Genomic DNA, 19447 nt, shown 5'->3' on the forward strand with positions numbered 1-19447 from the left:
GGAACTTATGATATAGTGAAGACAGAGGCAGGAAAATAACTAGATTACATCTTTAAGTGTATGAGTGCTTTAGAAGTATAAACAAAGTCCTAATAGCTACCACTTACTCAGTACCCTGTACCAATCACTGCTGATCACTTTACATACAGTTTTCTCATTTAATCTTTACAGCTCCCCTGTGGAGTTGGCACCACGTTTGACACATGTGAAAACAGGGCTCAGAGAGCAGCTCACAGATAATAAACAGCACAGCAGGGCTCTGATGCCAAAGCCTGCTCTGGCAAGCACTGTGCTGTGCAGCCTTCACCATGCTGTTTGAGCACAGAGGACCACCCTGGCCTAGGGAGGAGGCAGGGATGCCTGGGGAGAGCAGCAGCCATCCAGGAGGAGGTGATAGCCGAGCCTTGGAGCGTATAGGGGTGGGTGGAGGGTCACTGTCAACAGAGGGAGCCACATGTGTGAACAGTACCAGTGTGAGCAGGGTGCAGGGCCAGGAGCTGTGCCCCTGAGAGTGAGTGCCTCCCTAAATTTGTGCCCTAGGTGTCTCTCTTGCCCCACCCTCATCCAAGCCCTGACAGGAAGGGTAGAGTTGAGGCAGGAAGAGTTTTGAGGAGAAGGAACCAGGAGAGGACGGCAAATTCAACACAGCCTAAGAGATGCAAGTACTATTGTCTGGTTCCCAGCACCTGCAATAGACTCTCAGGGCACATGACTAGAGTCCAAAGTGGAAAATCCAAGAGGAATGAGAATCTTTAAAATAACCACATGAACAATCCTCTCTGCCCAGATTCCCTACACAGCTTTCTTCTGCTGACCGTCTGCTCTTGTCTTGGATGTCACGTCCTCCAGGACGCATCCCTAGGTCTCCCACGCTTGCCTTAGGGCACTTGGGTTCCTATTCTGGTATTGTCCTTTGCCTGCCAGACTGTGGAGTCCCTGAAGACAGGGGTTGTATCTTCTGACCCTTCCATCTACAGCAGAGCATTTGGCTCATAGTAGCTGCTCAGTACAAGAAAGTCAGATGAAAGAATAACAGACAGCCTCCAAGGAGCAGGTGTCAAGTTTGTCAGGCCACGGGGATTTTTCCTCTTGTCTCTGGGGGTCCTACCAACCTCAACACTTGGAATCCTACACGTGTTCTTCTACCAGGAGAAACCTTAAAAATCATCTAGCTATCTCCTTCCTCCTACCTTTCCAGACGGGTTGATTGTTGTCCCATTTTCATGTATTTGCCAACAATTTCTTTCTTTTTTTTAAAATAAATTTACTTATTTATTTTAATTTATTTTTGGCTGAGTTGGGTCTTTGTTGCTGCACGCGTGCTTTCTCTGTTTGCAGCGAGCGGGGGCTACTCTTCGTTGCAGCGTGCGGCCTTCTCATTGCGGTGGCTTCTCTTGTTGCGGAGCACAGCCTCAAGGCGTGCGGGCTCAGTAGTTGTGGCACACGGGCTTAGTTGCTCCGCAGCATGTGGGATCTTCCCAGACCAGGGCTTGAACCTGTGTTCCCTGCATTGGCAGGCGGATTTCTAACCACTGCGCCGCCAGGGAAGTCCTGACAATTTTAATCTTATGTCTCCACCCACAATTTCTCCTCTGAACTCCAGACCTAATCAGCTCCTTCTGCAGCCCCTCATCTGGATGCCCCACCGTACCTGAATCTGAACATGTCCAGCATCTCCCCCACCTGGTCCTCCTCTGGGCTCCCCTGATCTGGTGAAGAACATCACCCATGCTTCCTGCTATGGGGATTAACTGAGTTACTATGTATAAAGTCCTTAGAACAGGTCCTAGGACATAATACATTTTCCATAAGTGTTAATTATAATAATAATAGTAATAGTTACAGGATACTGAATACAGCTCCATATGCTATATAGTAGGACCTTGTTGTTAATCCATTCTATATATAAAAGTGAAAGGGTTTTCAGTAGGCGAGGGAATGTGGTTAGAATTGCTTTATAAGGATTTCTCTTATGTGAAAGTTTGGAGGTGGTGAGACCTAGTCACAGCCAGCAGCTGGATTCAGGAGTGAGGAAGGCCATCTGGAGGGGGGGAGTGGCCACAGGGATGGAGAGCAGACAGTGAACCTGGAGAGTATTTAAGAGGTAGATTGGGCAGGCCCTGATAATTAACTGGATGGAGGTGAGGATAACGGAGGAGTTAAGAGTGACTCCCAGGTTTCTGGGTTAGGCAACTGGTACCTTGACCCCAGGTGGGGAGCATCTGGGAGGAACGAGGCAGGCTGGGTTGGCAGAGCAGGTGGTCCCTAGACCAAGTCAACAGAAACATGGAAAAGTTCTCAAAATCTTTGTGCCCTAACTCCTCTGAACCCAAACTCTAGCTTGGTCCTGTGTACTTGTCCAGCCTCATCCCCAGCTACCCCAGACTCAGGGCACATAAACCACTGCTCCTCCCCAAAGCTCCACTCTTCCTTCTTGCAGTGGGCTTGTAAGTTCTACCCCACTCCTTCCCCCTCCCTCAAACTCCACAGCTTCAAGGACATCTCTGGGATCCCTGCCCTCTCCCCCCACCCCTACCAGGATTAACATGTTCTCTGCTGTTTCCGGGATTCACTGAATCAGAACTATTTCTCTGCCTGTCTCTCCTAATGGCTGTTTTTCTCAATTCTGAATTGCCGGCACCTGGGATGAGGCCTGATCAAGGTTAACTTCAAAAAAACTTTGTTTTATTGAATTCGCCAAGAACCTGGCTTTCTTGCATTAAAAGTGGGGCGAGGAGTCGGACCTTGAATCCCTACGCCACCACTTAGAGACTGGGCAAGTTACTTCTGTCAAATCCTGTTTCCTCATCTGTCAAATGATAATACAGTGGCCCCACCTAGGAGAGTTGTTTTAAGGGTCAATGGAAATATTCTATTTTATGTGTTTCGCACAATGCCTAGAACATTGTTAGCTTCCTCAAAAATTTAACCCTTATTTATATTAAGAAAAATATTCCCGCCTTAACTCTGGGAAGCTGCATGAACTGAACCGAGGATTGCAGTTCCCAGTATGGCCACAGGAGCGAAGTGGTGAGCAGCCTCGGCGCGGACTCTGGCTCCGTTTTGCTAAAGCACCTGCTGTGGACCCAGATGGCCCGGCTGGGATTTCCGGGGCTTCCCGGCCCCTGAACAGGTGGGCGCTGGCCAGGGTGTCGTGGGAGGAGCCTCTGCGATGTACTCGGCCTTGACTGTCACAGCCACGGCCGTCCCTTCCGCTCATGCCCTTCGCGGCTTGGGGGAGGGGCTGGCGGGCCAGAAAAAGCAAAAGTAGAGGGCAACTGCGATGTATCCCTTCCAGTTTGTCATTCAAGTCTTTCAAACTTGAGTATGATCACTTCTCTGTAGAAGTTTTTATAGTTTTATAGTTTTTATAGTCAAATTTATGATTTCCCTTTGGCATCCAGGTTTCATCAGGCTTAGAAAGTCTTTTCCATCCCCCAGATTGTGAAAACATTACTCAATGTTTTCTTCTTGTACATTATGGTGTTATAATTTAAATATGAGCTCCACCTGGAATTTATTCCCATGTAGGGTAAGGCCACAGCTTTCTCTTATTTTACCAAATAACTTGCTCGATATTCCACCCATTTGTTGTAAGTCCTATATTTCCCCTCATTTACCTGAAGTGCTATCTTTATCCTACACGGAATTCCCTTGCCTGCTTGTCCATTTCTGTACTCCATTTTGTTTCACTGATTCCTCTAGGTCTGCCTCAATACCATACTGCTTTAAATACATTGGCTTTATAATACGTTTTAATATCAGGTAAGGCGCAGGAATTCCCTGGTTGTCCAGTGGTTAGGACTCAGCACCTTCACTGCCAGGCCTGGGTTCAAACACTGTTTGGGGAAGTAAGATCCCACAAGCCATGAGATGCAGCCAAAAAAAAGAAAAAAAAAAAAATATATATATATATACACGTATATATGAATCAACCTCTACCCCTACCCCTAACCCCCTGACCAATCCTTCTGGAAGCTGTTTTGGAGCTTTGGAACCCCTGAAATTATATGTGAAGTGTCGTCTGCACATTTCTCCAGAGGGAAAGTCCAAGTTTTCATCAGATGTGCAAGCGGAACCTGATTCCCAAGGCAGCCACTGGTTTACATGTCTCTGTAATGGGGTGCATGGGAGGAGCACAGAGCAATCTTGATTCCTCCCTTCTCTTCCAAATCTTCACAGGCTCTGCTCTCCTCATCCTTCACCTCCACCATTGTTCCAGCTACTTCCCTGCCCTCCATCTTGTCCCCCTTCCCCAAATCTAATCCTCCTTGCTGCTCCAGAGCAACCGTTCTATATCACAGGCCTTAGTTGTAGGCCTGATGTAGTTTTGATGATAACAGAAGTTTAGTTAATAAGTGAATAAAATTGTGAGTCCCAGCTCCACCACTGGCCAGCTGTTGGGACCCAGCTTCAGGCTCACCACATTGTTGGGTCACAGTTTACCCTTCTCACAGACCAGGTGAGAAGGGATGAGATAGGGTGAGATAGGGTGAGGGGTATGTAGAAGGTACAGCTAGTTATCCCCAGGAGGGTCGCTTTTATTAAATAATCTCAATTATTTTCCTTTTCCCCCACACCTTTCCACTCCCCATTCACATTTTAATCTATGCCCTCAGCAGGGAGACTACTTGTTTTGCTTGCCTTCAGCAAACAATTAGGAAGGCAAACAGTAATAGTATTGTCCCCTCTGTAAATGAGTGAATTAAGAACACTGGAGCCCCAAAGTGGAATTGACCAGCTGAGCAAGGTTAAGTACAGAAAGATGGGGGCAGGCATAACTCTAGGAGAGACTTTATACAGCATCCTCCTCAAGTCCCAGTGCTCAGGGAACCCACTTGGAAGCTCCATTTAGGCACATGCTAGGTCCTAGAGCAGGGCTTCTCAGCCTTGGCATTAGCAACATTTGGGGGTGTCCTGTGCATTGAGGGATGTCTAGCAGCACCCTTCATCTCTTCTCACTAGATGCCAGTAGCAACCCCCAGTTGTGAAAACCTAAGATGTCTCCAGACACTCTCAAATGTTGGGCCCGGGTGGGGGGCGGTGAATCACCCCAAGTTGGAAACCACTGTTCTAGGAGAAGAGGGGCGGTGAGGGGAGGGAGGTTAACATGGGTCTTAGGGCAAGACACTCTCTACTCCCGTACCCTCTGTCTGAAAGGAACACCGTAAAGTCTTTTTCTTCATAGCAGTCACTTGGGCAAGTCTTTTCTCCTCTCTGGGCTTCAGGTTTTCCATCTGTAAATGGATTTGATGTTTGTATGTCATTTCCCCCTTCTCTCACCATCTGACATTCCTGGATCTGGTCCAGGGTGTGACAGGGGTACCGCGGTGCCAGTGAGGTCCTGGGAGGTCCCCCAGAGCGAAGGAAGATGAGAAAGAACAGATAGATGTAGAGGTGGAGAGGGGGGCAAGCATGAGCAGGAGCGTTCTGGAGACCTGGAGAGGCTTCGGGCATCCTCTCCACGCCGCCCCTTCGAGGCCTTATTACCATAGGTCGCCCCCAACCAGGCAAACCCAGACTCTCCAGATTCCCTTAGGCCCCGCCCACCACCACAGGCCCTGCCCCACCGACCCCGCCCCTTCCAATGGCCCCTCCCCCGACCGAGACCCCGCCCCCATCAGACCCCGCCTCCTTCTTCGCCTCCCGCCAGCCGGGGCTTGGGCTTTGCACCCGGCGGTGGCTGAGAACCGTGGCGGCTGCGGAGCAGGCAGCGCAGGCGGGCGGAGCAGAGCTGCCCGGCCCGGTTGCGGGCGATGCCCCCGTGAGCCTCTCTCGCCGCCCCTCCCCGCCCCGCGCCCCTGCCCCTCGGAGGCCGCAGCGCGCCTGGGACCGGGCCGCGCCTTCCGCCGGGTCCGCGGGGCGGGGTCCCAGAGCACCTGCCCCGCCTTGCGGAGTCGCCTCGGCCAGCGGAGACCCCTCCGTGTCTGGACCCCGGCCCCACCTTCGGGTAAGTCAGTAGGCCTCGGTCGCCTGGGAGTGGACGTGGGGAGGGGGTTGCGGAGGTCTGGGGGACCACGGGGCGGGGGAGGGGTCTCTGGTCGTGAGGCGCCACGTAGGGATCTTAAGTGTGCAGGGTCTGGGGCGGCGGTTGCGGGGGCCCGGGGGCGGAGCACAGTGTGTGTGATGACTCTGGGGGGCTAAGGTATGAGAAGGGAACATGAGGTGTTTGGGGAAGCCCGGAAAATGGAGTAGAAGGCCCCAGAGTCTTGAGTTCTTTGCTGATGCTCGGAGCACCTGGGGCCCTGATCTTCAACAGCATTGTCTCCCATGGCATTTTTGGAAAGTGCTTAGAATCTCTCCTGGAAAGGGAGCTGGAAGGCAGCCTCCCTTTCTCTCTCCTGCCTGTGCCCTGGTTGAGAAGCTGGCCACTCTTTCCTCCCAGTGAGGCACCATTGTGGTGCCCAGAGGACCCCTACCCCCCACCCTATGAAAGAAAAGGGGTGATGCCCATTCCAGCCCTAGGGTGGGGAGAGGGGGCTTCTGGGAAGCTGGGAAAGGTAGTTGGTCAATCAACGGTGGGAAATCCAGGGTTCAGGGAGGTTTGGCAAGACCCTTGGGGGGCAACTTGGGCACCCTCTCATGCAAGGGGAGGGTGTTTTCACCTGCTGGCCCCCAGGCTGCCTGGACCCACGTCCACATCACCTTTTCTGGATAACCCATCCCTGAGGAGTGGGTTTCTTCCCAGTACCCTGGAAGGCCAGGGAAGGCCCATAGCTCTTGTGGTCCTGGATGGGGTGGGCAATGCCATACCAAGGCCAGAGAACAGAGGCACTGGCTGCACTGCCACCTGGGGGCTGTTTGGATGTGGCCCTTCGTGGGTGGGGAGCCTGGGTGAATATATCAGTGTCTAGCCCCAGCCCCAGGGGTGTTGTCTGGATGTAGAGAAGAAGGCTGCTGCCTCTTTGGTCCTGTCTTCTGCCTGTGATGACTTCTTCTGTCTGGGCTCCTTGAGTTTGGGGCCTGAAGTGGTGAGGAGAGGGCCTTTTTGGGCTAGGCCTGGTCACCAAGGGGTTAACTAGCCAGCCCCACAGTTTCTGCCAGCCACCAATTAGTCTGTAATCAGACAGCTGCCAACTGTCCCTAGGGGCATGTGGGCAGACTAATGGGGCATTCTCTGGTGGAGGTGAGGGGGTGGGGGAAGGGGTCTGTGAAACCTGTGCTCAATCCAAGCTTTGTGCCCTTCAGAGCTTGTTTAGGGCCCACAGACCCCTTCTCCGCCCTTTGTGCCAGCTGCTTGGCTTAGGGACCTCCAGCCGTGGGGTTCGATACCTACCCAACCTTCTGCAGGTATGAAGTGCAGAGTCAGGCAAACTTGGCTTCAAACCCAGGCTCTGCCACTTTCTGGCGATGCACTATTGAGGAAATCGCTTCCCCTTTCTGAGCCTCCTTCGTGAAACAGACCCACCTTCTAGGTCAGCTGAGAGGAGTAAATGAAATGGTGGATTTGAGCTGCTTAGCACAGAGGCTGGCACTCAGGAGACCTCAGTAGGTAACTGCTGAACTCCTGAGCACCCCCTGTGCCAAGGACCTGACGGATGGGCAGGCAGGAGCCAGGGGCTGAGCATCCAGCAGGGACCAAGGTCCCATCCCTCGGGGCATGCGGTCTCAGCGGGCCAGGCCTGAACTCTTCTCTCTCCCTCCCTCCTTGCTCACAGACACATCTGGTCTCTGCACATAATTGGGTTTTACTCTGCTGAGCCCAGGGCTGAGCTGCTACTTTCTGGGCTCACCCTGTTCCTAACCAGGTGATAAGCTCTGTGGGGTCTGTCAGGGGTCTGGGTGATGTCTGCAGCTGCAGCAGCAGCTGGCCCTTTAAGGAGGGAAGAAAACAATTATCCAGCCTGGGCATTGCATCAGCTGGAGCCTGGAGGGTCCCTGGGGAGGAGGGGGCAGGCTGGTGGTTGATTTCATTAGTGCCATGTGAGAACTCTCACCCAGGTCTGCCCCACTCCCAGGCTGCCGCCTTCTCCCCAGGGCGGCAGCCCAGCCCCATTGCCTCCCCTACCCCACCCCGGGGGCATCACCTTGGAGGACTCTGTGCACGCCCATGACACGTAGAGGGGGCTGTAGGGAAGTGTTTGTCACACTGGCCTTCTGCTGACTTGGGGTTGCAGGATATGCCTCCTGTAATGGCATTTTGCTGACCATGGGGGTGTCTCCGCCACTCGTATTTGTCTGACCTGGGAACTGTTTCTCCCCCACTGGCATTTTGTTGACCCTGGGGAGGGATGACTTCTACGTTGGCCTCTTACTGACGGTGGAGCTGTTTCCTGCACTGGTGTTTTGCTGACCCAACAAAGGAGCTGTGCTGCCTGGGCTGTGTGTGAACGGAGGCCACGGGTTAGAAACAGTTGTTCTCTGGTTGGAGGTGAGCTGCCTGGGAACAGTGAGTCACAGCGGCGGAGAGGGCTCCAGGTTCTTGGGCACCAGAGAGACCTGGGTTCAAGTTCCGCATCCTCCACCTCCACACTCTGTTATACTTCAGGTCTCAGACACCTCTGGAAAAATAGGAGTAATTTACACCCATACTGCCCCACCCCCATCTGGAAGGTGCTTGGCAGATTAAATGTCATAACTGGATGTACAGCACCCAGCCCAGGACTGGCAGGTGGAGGGTGCAGGCTGCGTGATGATTCTCTTCCCTTTGCAAGTTTGGGCTCCTCACACCTTGAGTTCAAGATGCCTGGACAAGAAAAGGAGGGTTGAGGAGGAGTGGAGAGAAGGGGAGAAAGAGTGCAAGGCCCTCCTGCCTCTGTTGCAGGATGATGTGCTCAGACACCTGATGTGCTAAGCACTGTGTGTCAGGCAGCTCCTGCCTCCATGGAGCGGGCATTCTAGCTGGGAGACGGCCCAGAGCATGTGACATGTGTTGAAAGGAGAGATGCAGCGACGGTAGCGTGACAAGGCGTTGAGGAGGCAGAGAAGGAGGGAACCGGGTGTGCTAAGGCCTTGGTGATGGCGGGAACAGGACTGGTATGGTGGCGAGGGCAGGAGTCGGGGAGAGAGGGAAGAGAGGGGGCAGGAGTCAGCACAGCCAGGCCAGATCTCCTGGTCTATCTAGCAGGATACTTTCAACTTGGGAATTATCCTGAAGCCGATGGCAGCCTCTGAAGGATTTGAAGCAGAAGCAGCAGGGGCTGATTTCCAGAGAGTGTGGGCTGGGGTCTGTGGCCCTCAAGCAGATCCTTCTCAGGAGTGACCTTTTGCCCTCTCGTCCCCCCTTCCCTGTGCCCAGGGAGCAGGTTGTTTATGTGACTCACCCCAGGAGGGAGGAGGCCAGTCCCAGTCCCTCCAGCTCCCTCTCTCTGGGTCTTGTTGATGAAATTTATCTCTTGGGCCCAGGTTCTCCCAACCTCTCTGGGGAGCCAGAGGACAAGAGGCAGGGCTTTGGCACCAGCCAGGCCTATATTCACATCCCAGCTCTGCGGTTCTGAGGTGGGTAACCTCTGGCAAGGCACACCTGTCTCTGAACTTCAGTATCCTCAACTATAAAAGGGGGTTGATGTTATCTGTCCATGGGAAGGATAAAATGAAATTCCAGATAGAAATCACAAAACCCTATTGCAATGTCAGTTGGTATTTTAACTCTCTTGCCGGGGGGTTGACACCAACTTTGGGCCAGGCCCAGGCCTAGGGCTGACTGGGGGTGGAGGCAGGGCGAGATTCACCAGTCTGTGGTTGCACAGGGCAACCTGTGCTTAGAAGGACCCCACGCTTAATGTTTGACTGTCACCATCTTGAAATTCTTAATAATTTTGAACAAGTGATACTGCTTTTTCATTTAGCCCTGGGCCCTGCATATTATATGGCCCCACAAATTGGGTTGGAATAGGAAGAGGCAGGGAGCGACACAGACCTGCACATAGTCCCCAGATGGAGGAGGGGTAAGACGGAGGGCATGACTAACTGTCCCAAGGTGGGTGGGATGTTAATAATAGTAACATTTATTTAGTGCTTACTGTGTGCTAGGTTCTCTGCTAAGCACTTGACATATTCATCTTCAAACAGCCTTATGAGGTAGGTACGATTATTATTTCCTATTATTCATCTATATTATCGTATAGATGAAGAAAGTGAGATTCAGGTTCTCGGCCAAAGTCACACAGCCATCAAGTGCATAAAACCCAGGTTGTCAGATGGGAGAGCACGTGCCTGGACATACCTGGACTTCACTAGGATGAGGCACCTCCTAAGCTGGGTGGGTCTGAAGGATAACTTGGAGTTTGCCAAGGAGGAAAGAGGTGTGTGGGGAAGGGAGGGCTGTCTCATCCCGGAAGTTCCTGTGCTCAGGAGTGATACTCGGCCAGGAGAGGTGGAGCCAAAGCCAGATGCTCTCCAGGGCTGAGAGAGGAAGCCTTTGGATTTCACGGTTCTGATATTCCAAGCTCAGAGCTTCCGGTCACTCTGTGTCCAGGCCCTGCTGCAACCGTGATTCCTCAGAGCTGCCCTGTATTGCCCACTCTTCCCCCACTCCCAGGTAATCTCATTTACCTGACTTTAATGCCCTCTTCCGGGCTCAAGACCTGCAAATCTAACTACTTCTTGGACCACATTTAGATGTCTCATGATCAGTCTCAGGTCCAAACTCAGGTCCCAGCTCTGTCTGCTGGCACCTGCTCTGCCTCGTGTCCCTAGCTCATCTCTGCCACCACCATCCACCCACTTGCTCAAGCTGGAAAGCTGGAAGTCCTCCTGGACACCTCCCTCTCCTTCACCCCCACATTCCACAGCCAGTCCTCAGCAAGTCCTGTTGGCTCTCCTGAATCTCTCTCCCCAGTCCGTCATCTCTCTCCTTGCCCACTGCCCCACTCCAGACCAGCATCAGCTCTCACCTGGACCACTGTGACAGCCTCCTAACTGGTCTCCTTACATTTCTGTTTTTGCCCGGCTTCATTTCAGGTTTCATACTGTAGTCAGAGTGATCTTCTAAAGATAAACGTTTGATTGTGTCATTTCCTTGCTTAAGACCCTTCCAAGATTTCTTGGAATAAAAGCCAGACTGACGTAGCCTGCGAGGCCCTGTGAGATCTGGTCCTTGCCTACCTTTTTGGATCATCTGTACCAATTGCCCTCTCCCTGAGCTGCAGGACTTTCATACATGTTGTTCCCTTATCCTGGAATGCCCTTCCCCTGCTTATCTATCTCCTTCAGATAGATACCAGCTTGAACATCATTTCTGCAGAGAAGCCTAAACTGGAAACTAAACATCAGCCCCTTCCATAGGACCTTGTGTTCTTTACGACACTCGTCACACTTGACTGGCCTTTCCTCATCTCTCTTTCTTGCTAGACTGTGGACTCTGTGGGGTCAGGAATCCAGTTTTGCCTGGCCCCAGCACGTAGTAGGTAAACAACGAATTGTTCTGTGGATGAAAGGAATAGGTGAATCATTGCTGCAGCATCCTAACTAGCCTCCCTGCCTCCAGGCCTGCCTTTTCCAGTCCTTTCTCTGTATAGCCCCAGAGTTCTAAAACACAGAACTGACCCTGCTACTTAAAATACTTCAATAGCTCCCCGTTGAGGGCAAGAAGGGCCTCAGCTTCTTAGCATGGGATTCAAAGCACGTTATGATCTGCACCCGAGAGCCCCTCCAGCCTCATCTCCCCTGCTTACCCCCTCCCCACACTTTGAACTCCTGTTCTTCTAACACATCAGGCTGTTGTTTTGTGCCTCTGTGCCTCTGCCCTCGTGGTTCCCTCTGCCTATAATGCCTCTGCACCCCTGCTTAGTCTCCCTGGAGAACATCCTTCATTCTTCAAAACCAGCTCGGCTGCCACCTTTGCTGGGAAGCCTCTGAGGAGCCCTCCCGGCCCTCCCTGGGCAGAGTTGGCGCCCCCCGCCACCTCAGCCACATCCACACAGAGTCTACATCTTTTCCTCCTTGTGTCCCATGAAACTGAGCTCTTCCGGTGCAGGCACAGAGATTGTTCATCTTTGTGCCTCCAGCTCCCAGCTTCTCCCCTGTCCTTAGTTAGGTCTTTGCTTGTATACAGAAACCCACTCAAGCCAGCCTCAGTAATAAAGAAGTGTTTATTACGAGAACACAGGGGGTTTGGGGGAACTGAGGAGTAGGAAAATCGTTAGCCTCTGGAAGGTGAGACCTGTAGGCCAGGAGAAATTGAAGCAGCTGCTCTCTGTACCTTGTTGGCTGCCTTCACCTTTCTGTCTCCACACACTGGGTTTTCTCAGCTTCTCCAGATAATGGACCACTTATAGTTCCTGTATTTCATCCCTCAGTTCCAACTACATTCAGAGATAGAACCCAGGGCTTGGCAGATCCAAGTCCAAACTCCCAGGAGAGGATCTGATTGGCTCTGAGGGGGTCAGGTACCCACCCTGGTCCAATCAACTGCAGCCTGCAGGGAAGGAAAACAAAGTCAGACATGCAGACATGGCTCTTGTTTGTTTGTAATCTGGGCAAGTATTATACTTCAAAAGACATCTGCTATAATTCTTACAGTGCCAGGTGGGCCTGGTCCCAGCCTTCCATCTGGACGGCACCTGGTGAAAACAGACCTGCATCGTGACTTCAAGAGGAGTCTTTTCCGGGGGCAGTAGCACCCAGGGCAGGCTCCAAAGAGCCTGTCAAATGTCATTCAGAGGCCTGAGCAGAGAGTTAGGGAGATGAGACCCTGATTTTCTCACCTCTCTTTGGAGTGGGGGAGAGAGGGATGAGGAGGGCGTGAGCTGTCAGGACAGTTCTCTCTGCCAAAATCATATTCATCTCCTAAGACTCAGCTCATTTCCTTTTCTCAGTGAAGAACCATGCATGGTAGTTCCTGCTGTGAGACTCCTATTAGATGGTAGATGTAAGGACAATTTGTAAATAGACAACTGAGCAATTTCTAAGGATTGTTATTATGGGAATGGAATGTGGCAACAGGGTGCCAGCTTGCCACCAGTGCCATCCAAGCTCCTACAGGAGGCAGGCAAGCCTAGAACTTCCTTCCCAGCGTGAGCATGGTCCCTTCAGTGAGACCTGAGATGACTTTCAGTGGCTCGTGCACATGCCACTGCATGGCATTGGCTCACATACTGAGAAAGTTGGTTCCCTTTCAACTCTATCAAGTCCAAGTTTGTCCCAGGAAGAAAGTTGTCAGTGCCATGCTGGTGTGTCTTTAACAACTTTCCAACACTTGCTGCCCTTCTTTTTTTTTTAATTTAAAAATTTTATTTATTTATTTATTTATCTATTTATCTATTTATTTATTCTATTTTTGGCTGTGTTGGGTCTTTGTTGCTGCACACGGGCTTTCTCTAGTTGCGGCGAGCGGGGGCTTCTCTGTTGCGGTGCGTGGGCTTCTCATTGCAGTGGCTCTTCTTGTTGTGGAGCACAGGCTCTAGGCACGTGAGCTTCAGTAGTTGCAGCCCGAGGGCTCAGTAGCTGTGGCTCATGGGCTCTAGGCGTATGGGCTTAGTTGTTCCGCGGCATGTGAGATCTTCCTGGACGAGGGATCGAACCTGTGTCCCCTGCACTGGCAGGCGGATTCTTAACCACTGTCCCACCAGAGAAGTCCCTGCCCTTGCTTTTAAATAGAGATCTTGGGGAATTCCCTGGTGGTCCAGTGGTTAGGACTCGGCGTTTTCAATGCCAGGGCCTGGGTTTGATCCCTGGTCGGGGAACTAAGATCCCGCAAGCTGTGCGGTGTAGCCAAAAAAAAAAAAAACAAACAAACAAACCGGAAAACCACAGAGATCGTGACTGGCAGCTCTGTGTAGCTAAACTTTAATAATATAGCTTTGTTTTCACTGTACTTATTTTACTGTCATTTTCCATTTATTAAAATTGGTATTGGCTTTCCATTTATAGTAGTAACACAAAATTTCTCTTTAAAATAAATGCATTTAACTTAAAAGTGCCAATTTTAAGAAAATAATTGATGGACCTTACAGGCCTATGGAGATTTGGCGTAAACCACTGAGGGACACACAATGTTATGTGGATAATGCAAAACTGGGACGTTGTACAGGGACGTCAGGGATGTGGACCTAGATAATCTTTAAGATCCCCTCCGCCTCCCTGGAGAATTTGGGGGTCTCTTATGCTGTGCCAGCCTACTCCGTTCTCCTCACCTTGTACCCTGGCTTGGGTTGCTTTCAGAGACTCATGCTGTGATTGTCCCGTAGATAGGAGAACATGGGCTGCTTGCTTGAGAGGGGAGCTTTTGGAGTTGGGGTGCCTGGATGGGGGTAGGATGCCTCTCGCCTCTGAGGCAGGACTTGGGCACTCCTGGGTGGGGGCTTTGCGGCGGGGGGGGGGGGGGCAGGAGCTGCAGACTCCACAGTCCTCCAGGTACCCATGCACAACATGGGCCTTAGGGCCTCCCAGAGGGCAGGAGTCCCAGGGAGTGCAGAGGCTATGGGGGCCATGGGTGAGGGTGAGGCTGTCCCCAGGGCTTGGGGCCCAGGGACGGCAAAGCCAGGAGGCTTTGGGGTCTCAGAGGTCCTGTTCTCCTTGCTCTCCCCTTTCCCACCTCTTTGTGTCGCTCACTACCTGCCCCTGGAGATGGGGGAGCAGCCCCAGGGGGCCTCAGAGGACACAGAGGATTTATCCACAGGGCCCAAGACCAGGGCCAGGTGGGCAGGAGGAAAGTCCTGCCTGCCCCTCCCCACTCCCATGTCCACAGCGGGAGGGCAGGCCTTGGCTCCACGAGGGGTGGGGGGCCTGGGTAGTGTGGGGCATGTGCTTGTGTATCCATGGTGAACGTCTGAGGGTCTCTGTGGAGGCATATTGTGTGTGTGTGTGTGCACGTGTGTAAGAGAGAGAGTTTGTACGTACGTGCGTGTCCGTGGTGAAAGGACCTCTGAGTGATATGTCTGAGGGTCTTCGTGGGGAGGCTCTGTGCGTTGTGAGTTTGGGCATGTGTGGCAGGGTGTCTTGTGTGTGATGTGCATGTGGGTCTGTGGTGAATGCGTCTCTGTGTAATGTGTGTCTGTGAGGCATCTGGTGTGTGTATGTGTGTGTGTTGTGCGTCTTGGTGGCTTGCACGCTGGGTGTGGTGTGTGCCTGTTGTTTTGTTTGTGTCGTCGTCTTTGTAGAGCGTGTCTGGCTCTGTGGTGTGTCCGAGTGGCAGTGTGCAAGTGTGTGGCGTGCACCTGGGGCTTTGTGCTCCAGAGAGGGTGCGGGGGCCAGGGGCGTGCCTGGGAAGGCAGAGTGCGTTGAGGGCAGTGTCTGTCTGGGCTGGGGCCGAGGGTATGCTGGCTTCCCGGGAGTGTCCCCAGGGTGGGCGGCGGGCGAGGGCGGCGCCTTCCTGCTCAGCGCGGGGTCTGGTAACCGGAGCCCCTTCCCCCATGAAATATTGATCCTGCCTAGCGGCGGCCCTGGCCAAATAAGGCCAGACCCGCAGGGAGCAGGGAGAGCGGGGTGGGGTTGGGGGGGGCGGCCGCTGTCCGTGGTGCTGCCGCTTCCCCCTCGGCGGGGGCGTTGGCGCTCAGGCTGGGGCGGGACTGGGAGGGGGTGAGATTTCCCCATCCACCAACACCCTCAGCGGGGCCCCTCCCTCTGAGGATGAGCTAGCCTGTCCCTCTCACCTATCTGTCAGTTCTACCACCCTTTCTAGGAAGGGGAAACAGGGACCAAGTGAGTATTTGGCGGGGGAGGGGATCCAGTATCCCTCAGGGCTAGGGTTTGCCTGGGACAGTCCTAACTTACACTTGTGGTTCTGGTGTGATTGTTAGTAGTGTCTCTGTTCACTCTTTGAAAGAGTCCTAATTGCATGATAAATTATGTGCTCCCCAGCAATGAGGCTTTGCCCCAAAGACTTCTTCCCCTGCTTCTCTGCTCTGCCCCTGGGGGTTCTGTAGTCAGTGGGTGTGCAAAGTGCGGTGTGTGTGTTTGTGAGTGGGGATACTGTCTTTCCTGTGCTTGGGCTGAGCTGGAATAAGGGCTTGGGAGCCCCAGGCCCCTTGGGATCCTGCTGCAACCCAGACCCTCCCCAGGGAATCCAGCTCCCTTCTCTACCAGTCCAAATTCTGCTTTCCATTCAGGCTGTGCTTTTGTTCAGGCCTGGGCTTCCTTTGCCCTCCTACGTCCTGGGCTGGGCAGGCCTCTCCTTGGTCTCGATGTCAGGGTGCGTAGGGCCTCCAGGTTGGCCATCTGTGTATTCACGACATCTTCTCTGAGTTCTCCTACTTTGACTTGCTGATTCTCCCTCCTTCGGTGGATTCCATTTTCCTCCTAGCCCTAACTGTAGGTATTACCTCTCACCCTTTCCTCACTCTGTACCCTCCTCCGGGCATTCTCCTTCCTCTCCACACCTCACTTTTCCCTTTTGGGAACACACCCAAATCCTGCCCACTCACACTGCTCTCCTGAACTCCAGGGAATCTGCTTACCTGTCCAACACCTCCATATGGGAGTTGCAAAATTATCTCATCATATCTAAAATAGGGACTCATGTTTCCCTCAAGCCAACTTTTGCCTCCAGGACCTCACGCTGTGGGGATGGCTCCTGCTCACCCTTCCTGTAAATCATGTTGGATTCTGGTTTCTGCCCTTCCCCTAACCTTGTCCCATCGCTAACTCCAGGCAATCCCCCAAGCCCTCCCACGACTCTTGCACCCCTTTCCTCTTTCCACCGGCACTGTCTGAAGCAGGGCAGCCCTTCTTACCTGCCTCCTGACTGCTCTTCCTGCTGTCGGGCTTTGTTCTGATCCTGCACTGTGTTGGATTGATCTCTGTAAAATGTTACATCTAAACCATGTCAGATTTCACTCCCTTCAGGATTAAAGCCAAACTTCTTAGCCCTACATTCAGAGCCCTTCTTTGGCTGTTCCCAGCCTATGTTCCCAGCCCTCTCTTCCACAGCTGCACATACGTCCTGCTCCAACTGCACTGCTCTGTTCACCAGCCTCTGAACATACCATTCTTTCTCTGGACCTTCCCAGCTAGTTTCCACCTCTTTCCTGCCACCTGTACCTCTCTAAATCCCATCCACCTTTCAAGGTGCTCTGCAGAGAATTTCTCCGTGATGCCTGCCCTGGTCTCCCCATCCTGAAGTGTTCACTCTTTCTGCAGAACAGCCAGGGTGTTTTATCTTTACCTCTCAGTGCTTTGGGTGGTCCTCCGACCAGCAGCGTGGGTATCACCTGGGAGCTTGTTTGAAATGCAGACACTCAGGCTCCACCTTCCTGTGACCCATGGAATGAGAATCTGCACGTCAGTAAGATCCCCAGGTGATTTGTGTGCACATTGAAGTCTGAGAAGCACCGGCTGGTGCCTCCACTGAGGGCGGCATCTTGCTTCTGTTCGGGAGTGCCTTCAGCCCCAGGGTGTTCTCTAGTGGCATTCTCAAGTGCCAAGTCTAGCAGCCCCTGTCAGGCAACAGCTGCCACATCTGGCCACAAGTTATGAGAGGGGCTGGGTGATGGAGATGGTCAGGAAGCATGTGCACTCTTCCTGGATGCTTCCACCTGGAATCTATGCCCCACAAGGCTCTGGAGCTCAAGCTCTGTAAATCCATTAGAATGACAGGAGGAGGAATCAGTTAATCAATAAAAAGACAGTTATCAAGCAGAGAGCAGAACTTTTCCCTCTTCACAACTACACATTGGTGGAAATGTCTGTTATTTTAATGTATTCCAAATAAGGTCACATCCTGAGGTACCAAGGGTTAGGACTTCAACGTATCTTTTTTTTGCAGGGGGGTGGTGCACCGTTCAACGCACAACAGGCAAGGATGGTATAGGGTCTGGGGGAGCATGACAGGGGGACTAACCTTGTCTGCAAAGACTCTCCTAGGACATGCCATCCAGCCTGGGACTGAGCGCTGAGTAGGGATTAGCCCCCAAAGGTGGTGCGACACATACCAGGTCCGCAGGACACGAGGGTGGGGACGGACTGGAGAAGAGCTTTCCAGGCTAGCAGGAGACAAAGTGGCACTTCTGGGGAATGAAAAAAATGCAAGTGTGGCTGGGATACGGAGGAGGGGCAGGAGTGCGAGATGAGCTGGGTCACTTCACTTGTGGGCCTTGTGAGGGGTTTTTACTTTCTCCTGAAGGAAACGGGGAGCTACGGGAGGCCGTCCCACAGGAGGGATTCATTCTGCCTTGTGAGCCATCTCCTCACAAGACTGAGCTGTCTGAAGGCCGAGTCGTTCCTCTGTGAACCCAGTTCTGAGGGAAGACTTGCGGCCATGTCCTCAGGAGCCCCCTGGCTGAGAGAAGACACACGGCAGCCCCGTCTGAGGAAGGAAGGCCTGGCCATGGCCCAGCAGCCCTCAGTCCAAGTGGGGAAGACGAACCTTGCCCTCAGGAGCCTTGTTCTGAACAGGAGACGGGGCTCACCCAGCTCTGGGTCTGCCTCACCCTTGGGTGTCCCGAGTCCTTGGAGTCTGGAGGACACAGGTTGGGCCCAACCACCCAAGCCCCTGCCCTGCTGTGAGGACTATGTCTGAGAACATGTCCAGGGCAAGTGCGTGACCCCTATGGGCCCCTGAGGCCAGAGGCCCTGAGGCTGGGGGAGACCTGAGCACCCTGCTCTCCTCAGGAGATGTCTGGTTCTTGCCTTTGTATCGGAACCCAGTCTATCTGCTCAACCCATCCCTACCACACACTCAGAGGGCCGCCCCTTTACTGTGTGTGATGGGAGAGGCCCCCACTGCCCAAAGCTGCCTGTCCCTTCTTGCCTGGGCTGAGTGGGCCAGGCTGGGTGGAGGAGAAGTGGGTCAGCTCAGTAGCCATGGCGACCGCAGCTGCTCCCAGCCAGCCTTCTCATCTCCTCGCCACCGACCTCACGATGACATCCTTTGTTCGGCCTGTGGGGATGGGGGCCAGAGGGGTGAGATTGGGGGCCAGAGTAGGTATGAGTGTGTGTGTGTGTGTGTGTGTGTGTGTGTGCAAGCTCACACAAGCGCCTGCTCAGAGCTGGTGTGCATGTCTGGCCAAGGGACCCCACAGATCCAAGTAAGACACTTCCTGCTTTCCTGCCCACTGAAGGGATGGGGCTCTTCATGCCTCTGAGCTGGGCAGGGGCTGGGGGCCGGGGGAGGGTGTGTGTGTGTGTGTGTGTGTGTGTGTGTCTGTCTGCCTGCCTGTGGCTGTCAGTGTGGCTACTTCTGTGTGCTTTTGTGTGGATGAGTATCTTAGGGGTGTGTGTGCATGTCTGTGTACACATGTGATTGTGTCTTTAAGTGTGTATCATTTGTGTGGGTCTGCATGGTGTGTAATCACACACTTGAAATTCTGTGCCCTGTGCCTCTCCCGGTTATGTGTAGTGTGTGTGCGAGCCTGGTTTGGAGGAGATAAAAGTCACATAACCAGGAGAGGAGCTGGAAGAGTGCTCCCTACTCAGGCTGGGTGTGCTCCCTGGGTCCAGCTTACCCTCCCCCACCATGCACCAGCTCTGTCACCCACCTGTCTCTCCCTGAGGGGGAGAGTGAAGGCTAGAAACAAGGGATACCCCCACCTTCTGTAGATGCAGGTAAAAGAAAACCAGTATTACCTCA

The 19447-nt window shown here is 53.1% G+C and overlaps 1 protein-coding gene across 1 annotated transcript in view; it reads left to right on the forward strand.

The window, feature by feature from the left end:
* Positions 1–5757: 5757 nt before the first annotated feature.
* Positions 5758–19447, forward strand: part of RIMS3 (regulating synaptic membrane exocytosis 3) — a gene marked incomplete at its 3' end in the record, with an annotated part of 34253 nt that continues 20563 nt past the window's right edge. Inside the window, exon 1 of the mRNA XM_082677576.1 lies at positions 5758–5950. The remainder of the gene's footprint in view (positions 5951–19447) is intronic.

The sequence above is a fragment of the Grampus griseus genome, assembly GCF_964374135.1.
Source record: "Grampus griseus genome assembly, chromosome: 1".
NCBI classification, from domain to species: Eukaryota; Metazoa; Chordata; class Mammalia; order Artiodactyla; family Delphinidae; genus Grampus; species Grampus griseus.